Source organism: Manis javanica, chromosome 3 (genome assembly GCF_040802235.1).
Source record: "Manis javanica isolate MJ-LG chromosome 3, MJ_LKY, whole genome shotgun sequence".
Lineage (NCBI taxonomy): Eukaryota > Metazoa > Chordata > Mammalia > Pholidota > Manidae > Manis > Manis javanica.
In genome coordinates, this window is record NC_133158.1 from 200,611,030 (window position 1) to 200,624,411 (window position 13,382).

Sequence of the window (13,382 nt, forward strand, 5' to 3'; positions counted from 1 at the left end):
TCTCCACGAGGCCTGCCTGCTTCCCCAGCCAGCACTGGCCCTGTGACGGGCCAGCAGAACTTGTCCCTGAGTCTTCTGAAACCATTGCATCATCTAATCATGCTGACTCCTGCTATGTGGTCCTCATTTCTGTTTTTTGACTATACCCAGCACAGTGCCTGGCTCAGAGTTGTAGCCAGAAACATGTGTAGTGACTTTCAAAATTATGGCCCTAATAGATAGACCATGGACCTTATGAGAGAGCTCTTCCCTACTTACAGATGATTACTAATTTTCAAGGAAAAGTGACTTTCTTCCTACAATTCATATCCTAAATAAAACTGCAGCTGCATTGTGCTACTCAGAGAAATCCATTCCTTCTTAGCTGAGGAAGTACCAACTCTCCAGGGTGAGACTGAGGATGTGATGTGCAAACCCCTCATTGTTTGTGCTTTGGAAGAACAGTAAACCCTCAAAAATTCAGGCTGTATCAGGCTGTGGTGATCTGAATTAGTGAATACTTTATATGCATAGAAAATAAAGGATTTTCCTTGTAGAAATTCTAACATAAAAACTAGATACAAATTATGATTATCATCACATCGCCATTGGTTTGTATATAGACATATTCAAAAGGTCTGGGAGTTTATTCTCTGCAGCAAACCAACTAATCTTATTTATACTGTAGGACCATTTCTCAAATATGAGTATAACCTCATTTCAAGAGAAAAAAAGTTCTTATAGACCCTGGGGAACTTACCTAGTTAGCCAGTTATGAGAAACTCTTACATATCAAATGCTGCCCCTCTAACAGTTGGTTGGTGCCAATGTGCTTCTAAACGTGAGAGTGGACAGGAGCCCGCAGGGCCGGGCTGAGTCAGAGGCTGGTCAGGCAGACGGTCCCAGTGGGCCCTCAGATCTCCCCCCCCTAAGCCCCCCCGCAACTCCCAGCCCTGCAGGCTCCCAGCTGTTCTCTGCCCTGCGCATCACCGCCCAGACAGGGAACTCTGTTGCAGTTCCATGATTTCTACCAAAGGCCAAACACACTGAATGTTTGGGATGTACAAACATAACATTGAGTATTAGACCTCCTGTACCCACCCATCTTCCAGCCATGCTTCCACCTGGAGTTTCTCACTGACCACCCTTCCCCGTGGGCTCCATCCACCTGCCCCGTTACCAGCTTTTCCTCTCTGCCCCCTTCTGTCACTGACCGCCACATTCACAGATCCTTAGCCATCTATTTGTTCATTCTCAGACTTCCCAGACATGCCATAGGAACTACTTGCAACAGGCAGAGGACACCTTTAAAAAGCCAGCTTCCTTCAGATTGCTGTGTAACCGGACAGAAGCTGTATGGTTTCCATTTTCCTCTCCCTAGGCTAGCTCACATTCCTAAACTGGGCATTGGAATGAGCAAGTCGAGGGTCCATGTATGTCCTGGACGAACTGTGCCCCAAATGTCAGGAAATAGAAAGAGTATGTGACTCTTCCATATAAACTAATAAAACAGGCAAAGCACATGAATAGGTAATTTGTACAAGTCAAAATAGGAATGGATAATAGACATAATTTAAAATACTCGATCTTAATCAAGATCAGGGAAGTACTCCTTTAAATGAGATACTTTTATTCACCTATGAGATTGACAAAAAATTTAAAGTTTGATAATATCCAATAGTACAAGGATTTGAGGAGAGGACATCCATGCCTTTCTAGTGGGAGCATGAATGGGAGAGGAATTTCTGGAAAGGAGTACCATCAAAATTTAAATATATGTGTTCTTCAACCCAGCTCTTTCACTTCTAGGAATCTATTCTGCAGAAATAGACAAATGCCCAAGGATCGATTGACAAGGATGTTTTCAGAGCATTGATAAGGCTGTATAAGTTGCTTGTTCCCTTGTCACTGGCGATTTCAAACTTGAAATTCTTGCAACATGTGGATTCGTGCCTGCTGCTGGGAGTTCTAGACTCTGAGTCTAGGTGTTCACACAGAGCACTGTTGTCAGTGTGCCTGACTTTGCCAACATGGCCAGAATCCATCCTGTGCTGTTTCTAGCCAATTAATGTTTACCACACGTCCCACCCAAGGACCCACTGCTGCTAGCATTTCGTGTGCCCTGTGTTCTGACAAGGTCCCCTCACCCTCACCAGCTCCTCCTTATCCATACCTAAGAAGTCCTGTGCATGTTGAAGACAGAGCAAACTACCATGTGTATAGCTCACTTCTCTGCTCACGAAGCCAAAGCGAGAATCGTGAAACATCACAGAATTGTTACCAGGATCGAAAGAGTGCAAACAACTTGTCACAGTGCTGGCCCTTGGTAAGAATAAGTGTCAGTTATTCATGCTCAACAGTGGATAGGACCTGGGCGAACCTCACTGGACACGTGAAGTCAGGCATCAGGTTCTATTCTGCATCTAATCTATGTTAACGATCTCTTACAAAGTTCATTAAATGTCACTAATCAAGTCACGAAGTGACCAGGGCACGAGTCTCTACTCCTTCAGTTAATGAAGACACTGACTGTGAATTTTAAGATTGTTGCCCCGACCCTGGATTCCAGTAGGATGGAAAGGCCCTCCCAAGCCCACCATTGCTGCCTGGATCTTGCCTTTTCCTGCTACTGCAAAGAACTCCAAACCAAAATTTTGTCCAACTCCCCAAAATCTGACTGGCTGCGAACCATCTGATGATGCAGCTGACAGCCAGAGCTGCACCCACATTGATTCTGAGGTCCCAGGGCCTGTGTGAGAGGACTCCTGCCTCTGGGGCTCTCCTAGAGCAGCCGCCACAGTCATGTCCCTCACGGAGGGCTGCCCAGGGCTCTGTGTCCAGGCTGAACTGACCCCTTTCTGCTTCGTTGGGTGCCACCGTGGTCCTGGAATGACTGGCCCTCTCAGAGGCCCCACTCATGCACCCCCTTAATGTTAACATTTCCAGAAATTCTGGTCCCCAACCTTTCTTTCCACCCCACGCACTCTCCCAGCCACCCCCACAGTGTCTGCCGCCTTCCGCAAACCAGCAAGGGCTCCCACAAACCAGCAAGCACCCCCACATCTGCAGTCCCGGGCCTGCATTTCCCAGGGAACTCAGACGTTCCCACCTGCGCACCTCCCAACCACATGCCCTGAAGGAAAAGCCAGCCACCTCTTGCTTTCCCTACATTCAGTCCTCCCCTCAGCAGCTTCCTTGGTTGGCACAGCAACCAGCCAGCCCGGTGTCCCCTGTCACCCTTCACACCTCACTTTTCATACCCAGTCATCAGATTCTCTCGATTCTATGTGCAAAACCTGTCCTCATTCTCTTCCTTCTCATTCCACTGCCACTACCTTAAAATGCCATTTTTAGGATTTTTTTTCCCACCAGGATCAACTTTGGCCAATCCAGGAAACCCTTTGCTGACATTTAACAATCACTTGCCATGCGCTGAGTGCCCTGCTAAATGCTTTATGTGAAGGATCCCGTTTAACCCTTATGACAATGTTTCACACTCATGTCATTTTTCCCATTTTACAGATTAGAAAGTGGAGGCTCCAAGAGACGACATTCCAGGTGCCATAGCTTGTGAATGACAGAGCCTGGATTGGATGGCCGACATGGCCAGCACCTCAGCTCTGCTGGCACCTGGGTCTCAGGGCCCCGGCGCACCCCCCACCTCCGTGAGACAGTCCTTGGCTCCAACTGTCTACTGCACGTCCTCGCTTGCCATTATATCACTCTCAGGTTGTGTCAGATCCTCTTTGTCCACATGTCTCTCCCCACTAAATGATTGGTTTCTTCAGTAGGAACCTTGTTTTGTTTATCTCTGTAACCCTGACAACTAGCCAAAGGTTTGCCTGATGGCAGGAACGTCAATAAGTGTTTACATCAATAAGTGTTTATTAAATGATGAGTAAAACCTTAAGTCCCTTCAGGTTGCTTTTCTGATTCTGGGGGAAAGAGGTCTTCAGATTATGAAACACTATTTTTGGAGAGTGGCATGTGACTCATGATTATCATTCAGGGAATGGGAATCATCACATTAATCTATCTACAAATGCTCCTGAAAGGACTTTTCTATTAATGAAAACAATCCATAAATATAATGATGCCCATCCAGATGCACATTCCTTGTTTCAGCCTTCACTGCGGGAACCACCTCTCTGGCTTATATATGTGTGCAAAGGTCCTGAGGTCAGGGTCAGGCACCCAACCTGGGAGAAGCACATGGCTCTTGGCCCCAAGCTAATCAAAGAGCTCGGCCTCTCTGCCCTTTACCTGCCTTTCATTTTGCATCCCTGCCAGGGGACAAATGCATCCTCTGCTTGCCCTCCTGGGACGTTAACCACTCATTAACCCTCTTGGGATATTAACCCAAATGCAAAGTTAGGATCTAACTAAAAGTCAACTAGCCATGGAGAACACCTGGGCAGATGCAAGGGCAAGAGCCCTGGACCAAGCGTAACAAGGCACAGGCTGGCTGGCTATTGTAGAGGGAGCCCTACATCAGGGCCTTTTACCTCTGGGTCACTGGTTCAAATCCAGCCAGGCCTCTCCTGACAGAAAATCATTACCGACTCTGTGTCAGGTTGCCTGACAGATTGAAAATGAGTTTCTGTCTGCATCCAGCAGGCAAGCGTCCATGTCACACTTGGCACTAAGCAGCTCTTGAGTCTGTGGAGACAGAGTAGAAGTCATGTGACAGTGGCCCATGTCTCTGAGGTCAGGCGCCTGCCTGTCAGCATGCTCTTCGTGGGGGTCTGACAGGTCCCTCATCTCCGCCCTTTCATGAGCACTTTATTAATCTGGTTGTTTTTTCTCTCTCTGAAGACATTGTTTAACGATTAGCTTGAAGTAATGGAACAACTGACAAAATCCACTTGTGCAGCATGGAAAGAAGAGCAGCCAAATCACAATACAAAAAGCTCCAGAAGAATATGTTTTCCCTTGGCAGGGCTGAGCTGGAGGCTCTGGCAGCTGGGCCTGTCCAGTGGAAGGCGTCTGCCTACTGGGCAGGCGTGGCAGGGCACAGCGGCTTCACCACAGAGCTCCCTGGGTCGGGGGCCCTGGGGGGCAACTTCCAGGCTAGTTAGTTTTCACCTCTCTGCTTGCCTCCGAGAACTTCCTACGCCACTAGACTCCCTGCTGGTGGCCTAGGCATGGCAGGCTTAGAAAGAGCCTCGGCCTTCCTTACTCAGACAGGCCCGCCACACCCGCAGAAGACTGTCCACCAAACACCCTCAGACTGGGCTTTCTTCCCCACAGCTGAGCAGGAGCGATCACACCTGCGCCCTGGATCGTTCTGGCAAATGCAGACCATGGTCTGAGTTAGCTGCGTCCTCCCTCCCCCTCCCATCCCTGGGGCCGTGTTGGGTGACTCCAGCCTGGTCCTTGGAGAGCTGCAGCATCAGAGGCGCACCCCCCTGGGTCACACAAGGAGCACCCAGTCCTCCCAGGACCACCCGGCTCTGGACAAGGTGAGCCCACTTGTCTGTTTAGGCCCATCCCCAGTTGGCCTGCTGTCCTAGGGTTCCCTCGCCCAGGGTGGGACAGACTTCTGACCCCAGAAAACCAACGTTTTCCTCCTTTCTCTGTCCCCCAGCCCTGCTCGTTAGGACAGGAGCATGGGGTCCCCAGACCCAAGCTTGATCTCACCCCTTGTTTGGTTGAATCGAGGAGAACAGTCAGGAGCACAGGGGAGGAGACACAGAGCCCAGGACCGTTTATGCTCCTGCCCTTCGTGCTCCGCCGTATTCTCACCCCTCCTCAGAGATTCCTGAAGCACAGAAAAGCCCCCGAATTCCCAGTTCGCATTTCATTCTGTTTCCACTCTCTGTTTAGACACACTGAAATTATTAAACAGGGATGATCCATATTGTATCTGTTGCTGTTCACATATACCAGCAGGTTTAGTATAGACTCCCTGCTGCACCCGAATTTCTGTGGAGCTCTTGCCATATGCAGCCAGTCTCAGCATATGGTGCTACTTTCCATGGCAAACTGGACAGAAGCTTTGTGTGTGTGTGTGTGTGTCTGTGCGTGTGTGTGTGTGTGCGTGTGCACATGGGCAGCTGTGTGCTTGGTTATACAGCCACGTATACTCAAAAAAGAAAAAATCAGGATGGAGTTGAGTGAAAAGCTGGGTCTGCCAAGCACGCTTGGAGAGGCACGGCCCCAGAGCTCTTTGCCCCTCAGACTTTCTGGTTGGGGTGGCCCTTAGGAGCCACTTGCTTCTCTGCCTTGCTTCTCTCCAGAGCCCTCGAGGCTACCTTCAAATGCAGCCCTTCAGCTCCCCATCACTGCAGAGGCAATAAAGAAGCCTGCAGCACAAACTCTCTGGCTTTTCAGGATTGCTGTCTGCTCATATGTGGGAGTACACAGACAGGTCAAGATCAGGAGAAGGGAATGGCCCCCAAAAGGGGTGGGATGGGTGTGTGCCTGCCAGGCTGAGCCTGAAGCAAGCTGTGGCGACCTGGACCAGCCCCCATCTTCCAGAGACTGGGACACCCTGAGGGAAGGGCGCTCCCTGCTGGTCCAAGCAGAGCAAAGCTCTTAGACCCCAAGAGAGACACCTCTGTGGACAAAAGGAAGCAGCTGCCTTTGTGTTCTTCTGCTTCCTTCCCTAGCTGTGCTTCTGGAAGAATGAGGAATAGTTCCAAGGGAAAGCAAAGGGCTTGCCTTGACATTTAGAGAGCCTGTTCTTGAGGAAGGGCAACAAGCAGCATTCCATTCAGCCCCAGCACTGAGCCGGGTACCTGGCAGATGCTCAGTAAAGTGTACAGGGAAGAAAGTGGCCTCTTCTACCCTCCCAGCCCCCCACTGCTCTGTGTTCCTTCTTCAAAGGATGGGTCCTTCCTGAGTTCGGTTTCCTTCTCTCAAATGGGGATGGAGTTGCCTCCAGGTTGAAACGAAGTCACTCGCATAAGTGAATAAGGGCAACTGGAAAGAGTGACACAAATGTCAGGGATGGGAGGGTTGTGAACTATGCAATAAATACACTCCAGAATTAAGGTTTTAGTGGCGAAAAAGGAGATCCTCTTTACCCTTTGACATTCTTCTTTCGATCCAGTAGAAAAGTTGTAAAAATAAACTACCACCACCACTACACCCAAGGAAATCAATAGAGCTATTTTCTTTTTGGATGGAAAAAAATTTTTTTTCTATACTGGGCTGTGTGCAAAAAAAAAAAAAAAAAAAAAAAAGAAAAGTGCTGCTCACCACCACTGTGGATAAGCCCTGGCCACACAAAATGTGCACAGCGTCCTTCCAGCACCAAGACTTGGTCTTATTTACATTTATTGACATATCAAGCAAAATCTCCATGGCTGCCTGCCCGGAAGCTCTATTTTTAATTGTTGGACGCCCAGCCACCCCGAAGACCCTTCCTGGCACTTTCCTGAGGATTTCCGGCCACTGCTAGCTTGTGAGGGAAGGCAGCAGACAAGACTCCTTGCAGGGAAACCAGCAAAAGCTGAAAAACCAGCAAGCCCCAAATCCAGCCACGTGCAACCCCTTTCCAAGGTGATTCTCTGGCAGGCTGGGCCTGGCCCCCCGTGGGCGGAGGGGATTTTGGCTCTAGCCTGTGGGCCAGCTTTGCAGCTTGGCCAGCTGAATCCCATGGACATAAAGGACAAAAGGGACGGGGAAGAGGGACGCAGCTGCCTCTCTCCAGCTTCCTTCTGTAGCTGTGCTTCTGGAAGAATCGGGGATCGTTCCAATGAAGGCAAAGGGCCTGTCCTGAAAGTTAGACAGGCTGGATTTTTTTTTCTTCTTCTTTTTAAAAACAGCATTTCCTAGACAGAGCAAGAATTATCTGAATAAATATTTTCCAAGAGTGCCCTCTAGTGGAAATCTGCCGGCAGTAGCACGTCTGACAAATAGGGGACTTGGACCGCAAACTCCTGAGTAAAAATAAAGCACATTCAAGAGAGACCTCCGTTACACGTGATCTGAAAACATATCAAATTTCTTCCACAAGTCCAACAAGTCCATAAAATGTCACATGGACTCGATTGGAAATGAAGGCTGGCTTAAGCCTTTAAAAGGAAATCGTGTTCTACTTTTGAAACTGGAAATCATGTTATACGTGCAGTATTTTGAAACCTTAAGTGCGGAGAAGTGTGTGGAATGGGGCAGCGGAGGAGATCCGCTGGTGGTATTCCTAGGCTGAGCCTGTGCTGCTGGCCGAGTGCTTTTATTTTGGCTGTGCAAGGATCCAGGGCCGCAGTCATGTCCAGCCCCGAAGGCCACACACACTGCTGGGACTTTTACCTTGGAGGACGTGGGACAATGAGTCATTTGTGCCTCTTCCTGGTTCTTCCTGGCCAAGGTCAGCTTTCCCACTGGAATCAAGCAGCTTGGCCCAGCGCCCGAGCCGTCAGGAGCCTTTCAATGGTGCAGAGCCCAGGGAGAGGGTGTGCTCCTACCCCACTCCCCTCCAGAGGCCCCGATCAGGCTCACAGGCAGCCCTGCTCCGTGTCATAAAACTTCTTTCACTCTTCTCAGTGTCGTGTGAAGGGCCTCCTAGTGGAGGCCTAAGGAAGTCACCTGACGCGAAGGTCCCCAGGCTTCTGGGAGGAGGCCCCTGACAGTTCTCGGTCTGTCCGGTGAGCTTTACAAGGATGATTAATTTGTATTGGCTTGGGTTGATCCTGAGGTATCTTATAACCACTGCTACTACGAGTAGTAATAAAATAGCTGCCATTTATTTCTCCATTCAACAAATACATTTTGAGCACCTACACTGTGCCAGGCTAGACTCTGTCCAAGATGGATACAGCCCTCATCTCATGGGAATTACAGCCTAGAGTGGAGATAATGGAATCGAGGGATCATTCTGAGGCTGTGAAGGAAGCTAAGAGTGTAATAGGAGGGGACACGTGCCTGTATGAAGTATTTGGACAGACGTTGCTGAGAAGCTTACATTTAAGCATCTTTTTGAATTAAGGACCATCTTGCTCCCAAATTTGCTGTTTTTTCCTTTCCCGTGTGATGAAGCTTAATGGAAACAGGGATAAACAATGGAATCCCAATGCGTCTCTCAGTTCAAAGGTTGAATCCGGCACACTGCACGGTCTTGAGTGGATTAACAGCACACTGCTCCCCCCACCGTCCCTTAGCATCGGGCTTGAGGGGCCCTGCTGGGGAGAAGGACCAAAGAAGTGCACTGGTCATGCCTCCAGTTAAACGTGTCGCTTCACCAGCTCTTGGCTGTGGTGCGCAGTCTGGCCACTGATGTCAGGCTCCCTCAGCCTACAACCTGAACAGATGCTGAGGAGATGCTCCTGCACCACACTGACTCAGATCTAAGTCTACACCCCAGGTTTCTCCTTAGCTTCCCTCCTTAGGCACCTCTCCTCCAGCAGCCACAGGGACGGGTCTCCGGGAAAAGGTCACCCTCCATGTTTGCAGAACTCATCACTGACCGGACCCTGAGCAGCAACAGGAAGGAAGAAAAAGGCCACCAGAAGTGACCCTTGACTATTCCTCAGCTGCTGGTGGGGAAAGATAACAACCCGCAGTGGGCTGCATGCAGACAGTAGTACAATGGTGTGAGCTGCTTTTTCTCTGAAAGCCACGTTGTCACACCAGCTATCCCAGGAGAACAAAGGGCGACAATTGGACCAACTCCTTGGGTGACAGGATTTTTGACTTGGTGTTGACTAAACAATCTGGATCCAGGGAAAATAAGTTACTCAGAGTGGTGGTGTTCAACCTGGGTTCTCACCCAGGTTTTTTGAGGGGGAGAGACAGAAGGACAAGCAAATGAGAGATGAGAAAGCTGGACTCCTCTCCAGCCCAGAGTAGGTGGGTTTTCATCTGATTTACACTCCAGGCTTCCATTAAAAGCAGATTCCTTTTGAAAAAGGACTGGTGATGCTTAGGAGAGAGGGAAGGAAGAGATCGGGGAGAAGGTCCAGATACAGTAAGCATTACCTCAGCGTTGGCGCTAGATTCCAGCCTTGGAATCGGATGACATCGCCGCCCTGCCATGAGCACACTCCTCGAGGGCAGGGACCAAGCCTTACCTCCCTTTGTCTCTCTCATCTCCTACACGACTCCTGTCTGGTAGCTGCCACTGCATCAGTGTTTACCTAAGTGATCTGAATTAATTGTGGCTCCAGTTAAGTCTCCAGATTATGAGCCCTCCCTTTTATCCCCATTATTCTTTGATATTCAACTTTTCACCTTCCAAGTCAGTGTTAACTAACCCCAGAGAGAAGTGGAGACGAGGTGAAGTGGTTTCCTGCAGAACACAGAGGAAGCCTTCAGAAAGCCCTGCCGTGGCACGGGATCCATGCCCTCTCCCAGGGCTATTCTAGAACAGTAATTGCTTGTCCCGTGGGTACAACTTCTGCTTTACCCTCAGGAAGAACTGGGAGCGCACGGCATGTCTACTTGCACTGGGACCCTGAGGGACAGACATGAGCCTGAGAGTGTGGCTGTGGGAGGCCTGGGAGGGAGCACCCGCCACAGATGTCTTGAATGGCCTAGTTATATGCAGATTTGTTTCTCTTATAGAAATGCCTTGTTTTACCCACTATCTTAGTTATATGCAGATTTGTTTCTCTTATAGAAATGCCTTGTTTTACCCACTATCCACCCTTCCATGTGGTAAATCTGTAATCAAGTTCTACCATGTACCATGCACTGTGCTACATGTGAAGGGACAGAACAGAAAATAAGTACACTAGATTCCCAGCCTTTATGGAGTTTTCTTCCATCAGAATCTAAAGCAGCAGTTCTCAGCCCTGTCAGCACATTCACATATTTGGAAAGCCTTAAAACACCTGGGTGTGGGCCTCGAGAGGTATGATTTAACCAAACTGGGATCCTGGTATCAGTGTTTATACCGGAAAGATTTGGGTCTAGATGAGAGAGGCTCTGGGGGTCTGCGGAGAAGCTTCTGGTCTTTCCAGCTGTGCAAGGTACCAACCACCCTCCTCGGTCACTCACTGGAGCTGGACCTTTCGCCTGGCCCCAAGCTGGCGGGAAAAAGGGAAAAACACTACTTGCGTTTGGTTTCCTCTGTGTTTTGCTTCTGTTTCTTCATTTTCCACATGAAGAGTCCTTCCTTCAGAAAATGAGACCCTGCCAATCAGGTCTTGAAATCTGGATTTCAGAGATGCTCAGCCTTTGCGTCTGCCACCCTGGGCCACTGATCAACTGCCTCTGGTTTTCCCTTTCTCTTGACTTCCTTCTTTTTGTTCCTTGTTTCCAGGCTCTTGCGGTCCCCATAGCTGCATTCCAGTGAGCCTTCTCGGGTTTTTCTACGGCTCTGCTAGATAACAGCGACCTGGGGGCAGGAATAAAGGACCTTTCCCCTCCTTTGTCCCTTTCTTCCCTAATCTCAGGCAGCATCCCTCTCTCTTTTCAGTTCTCCTCACCATTCCACCTGCAGATCACCCCTTCTCCCGCCCCAGTGCCATTCTCTGAGCTTCCTCCAGACACCTCGCCGCTGGGGCTGAAGACCCGGAGAAGAAAGAGGCAGCCTGTCGGGGGACCAGACCTTGTCACTCTCTCTCCCCATCCACACCCATGCCTGGTGGATGCCAGGTCTGAAAAGTGCCCCATCCACAAACATTAAAGTGAGAGAACAAAATATGTTTATTTGCTTTTTATTATCCAAGTTGAGTTTCAACCCCAGAGGGTCTGGGCAAGTAGGAACCCAGCTTAATCAGAAGGCTCAGGCTTACATAATGCCCTACAAATAATAATAATAACATAATAGGACAAATGCTTGGGCTACATTTGGAGCTTGAAATGATCAGTGACATTTCCCGTGATGAGGTTAAGCTGCCTGGCTCACGGGGCTGCACATTTGCATAATAAAGATCAGAAGTCACTGCCTTCTACATCTCTCTCAGCACAAGCTGCCTGTGTCCTTGATCCGGGGACACCACATCCTAATGTACTTCCATATGCAGTCCTGTGCAGTGATTCTAATCTTTGACTTGCATGTGAAATGTCAGCTTTTTTTTTTTTTTGTCTGAGAGAACAACAAATTATGTTTCTAAGTGAGAAGTTACTGTCTGTAATGGATAATATAATCTGAAAATGCAGAGGCAACCTCTGTGACCCACGGTGCTAACCTAGCAAGCTGCAGTCTATTTTTCCCACCTATCAGTTGATAGGAAAACATCACTTGAGATATAATAATTAATCATTAGTCAAAAGGGATATCCCATTGGTTCTTTGCCTCTCAGACAGCCCTGCCTGGCCTGACTATAAATCAGGAAAATACATTCTGTAATATCCAATGGAATGCATTTCCAGTCAGCCTCGAAGTAACAAAACACTTTGCAGAAACCGTCCATCATCAGCTGATGGAGGAAGATTCTCCCAAGGTGCCACCTGCGCGAAAGAAAATGCAGAGCCCAGAGGAAGGCAGGCAGTAAGTTCAAGATGGCAGCTGAGAACCAAAGAAACATCTTACAGTGGTGGCTCAGCTGGGCAGGGGACAATGACAGCCAGCCCCTTCCCTGTTGGGCCCCTTGGTCCCCTTGCCCTTCATTATGGCTTCTATCCTCGGCCCACCACCAGGGCCTGGCCACAGCCTCTCAGGGCCTGGTCCCCACAGTCCCATTATCCTCCTGGCTCTAATGGTGGCAGTAGAGTAATCATAACAGGCCTTTTTTCTGCTTGAATCCAAGCTTTCTCTGGACCCATTAAAATATTTACATCACCCAACATGTTCCAAGAAAACAAATGATCTGTCAAATACAGTAGAAGGAAAGGTGGGCTGGAAGTCAGGATGGGAGAAAGGGATCCGAGGATCGCCTAGACTCTAACTTTTCATTGGATGGTCGACCTCTCAATGGCCTTGTTCTCTCATCTGTACAAGGCTTTTAATCTGTGCCCTAGAGTTCTGAGGCAGTGCCTCAAGGTGAGGTGCCAGGGAGAAGAGGGAAGGGAGGGAGAAAGAGAAGATACCCTCAAATTTCACTAGAACATTCAGCTTTTACAGTTCTACCATCAGGCAAAATGAAAAATTCAAAAGCTGCTGAGTCAGATGATCTTTAAAGCTATTCCCAATTTCTAAACCCTATAGTTCTCCATCTCAACACCACCCACTCCACCGCCCAATGTGGGAATGATTTAGGAAATGCCACCTCATGTGGAGGCCTACAGTTGAATCTCTCAGCTGCCACACAAGTGGTTCCCAGGTGGGGGCAATTTTGTCCTCCTGGGGCCATTCGGCAATGTCCGGAGATGTTTTTGGTTGTTGCAACTGGGCAGGAGGGAGCTACTGTCATCCTGTGGGTGGAGACCAGATGCTTTCACCCTGTGACGCACAGGACAGCCCCCCAAAAAAGAATGATCTAGCCCAAAAGTTGAGAGTGTGGAGGCTGAGAAACCCTGTGCCAGACTATAGGAATGAAGAAAGTATGTTCACAGGTGAGCTTCTGAGTAGGAAA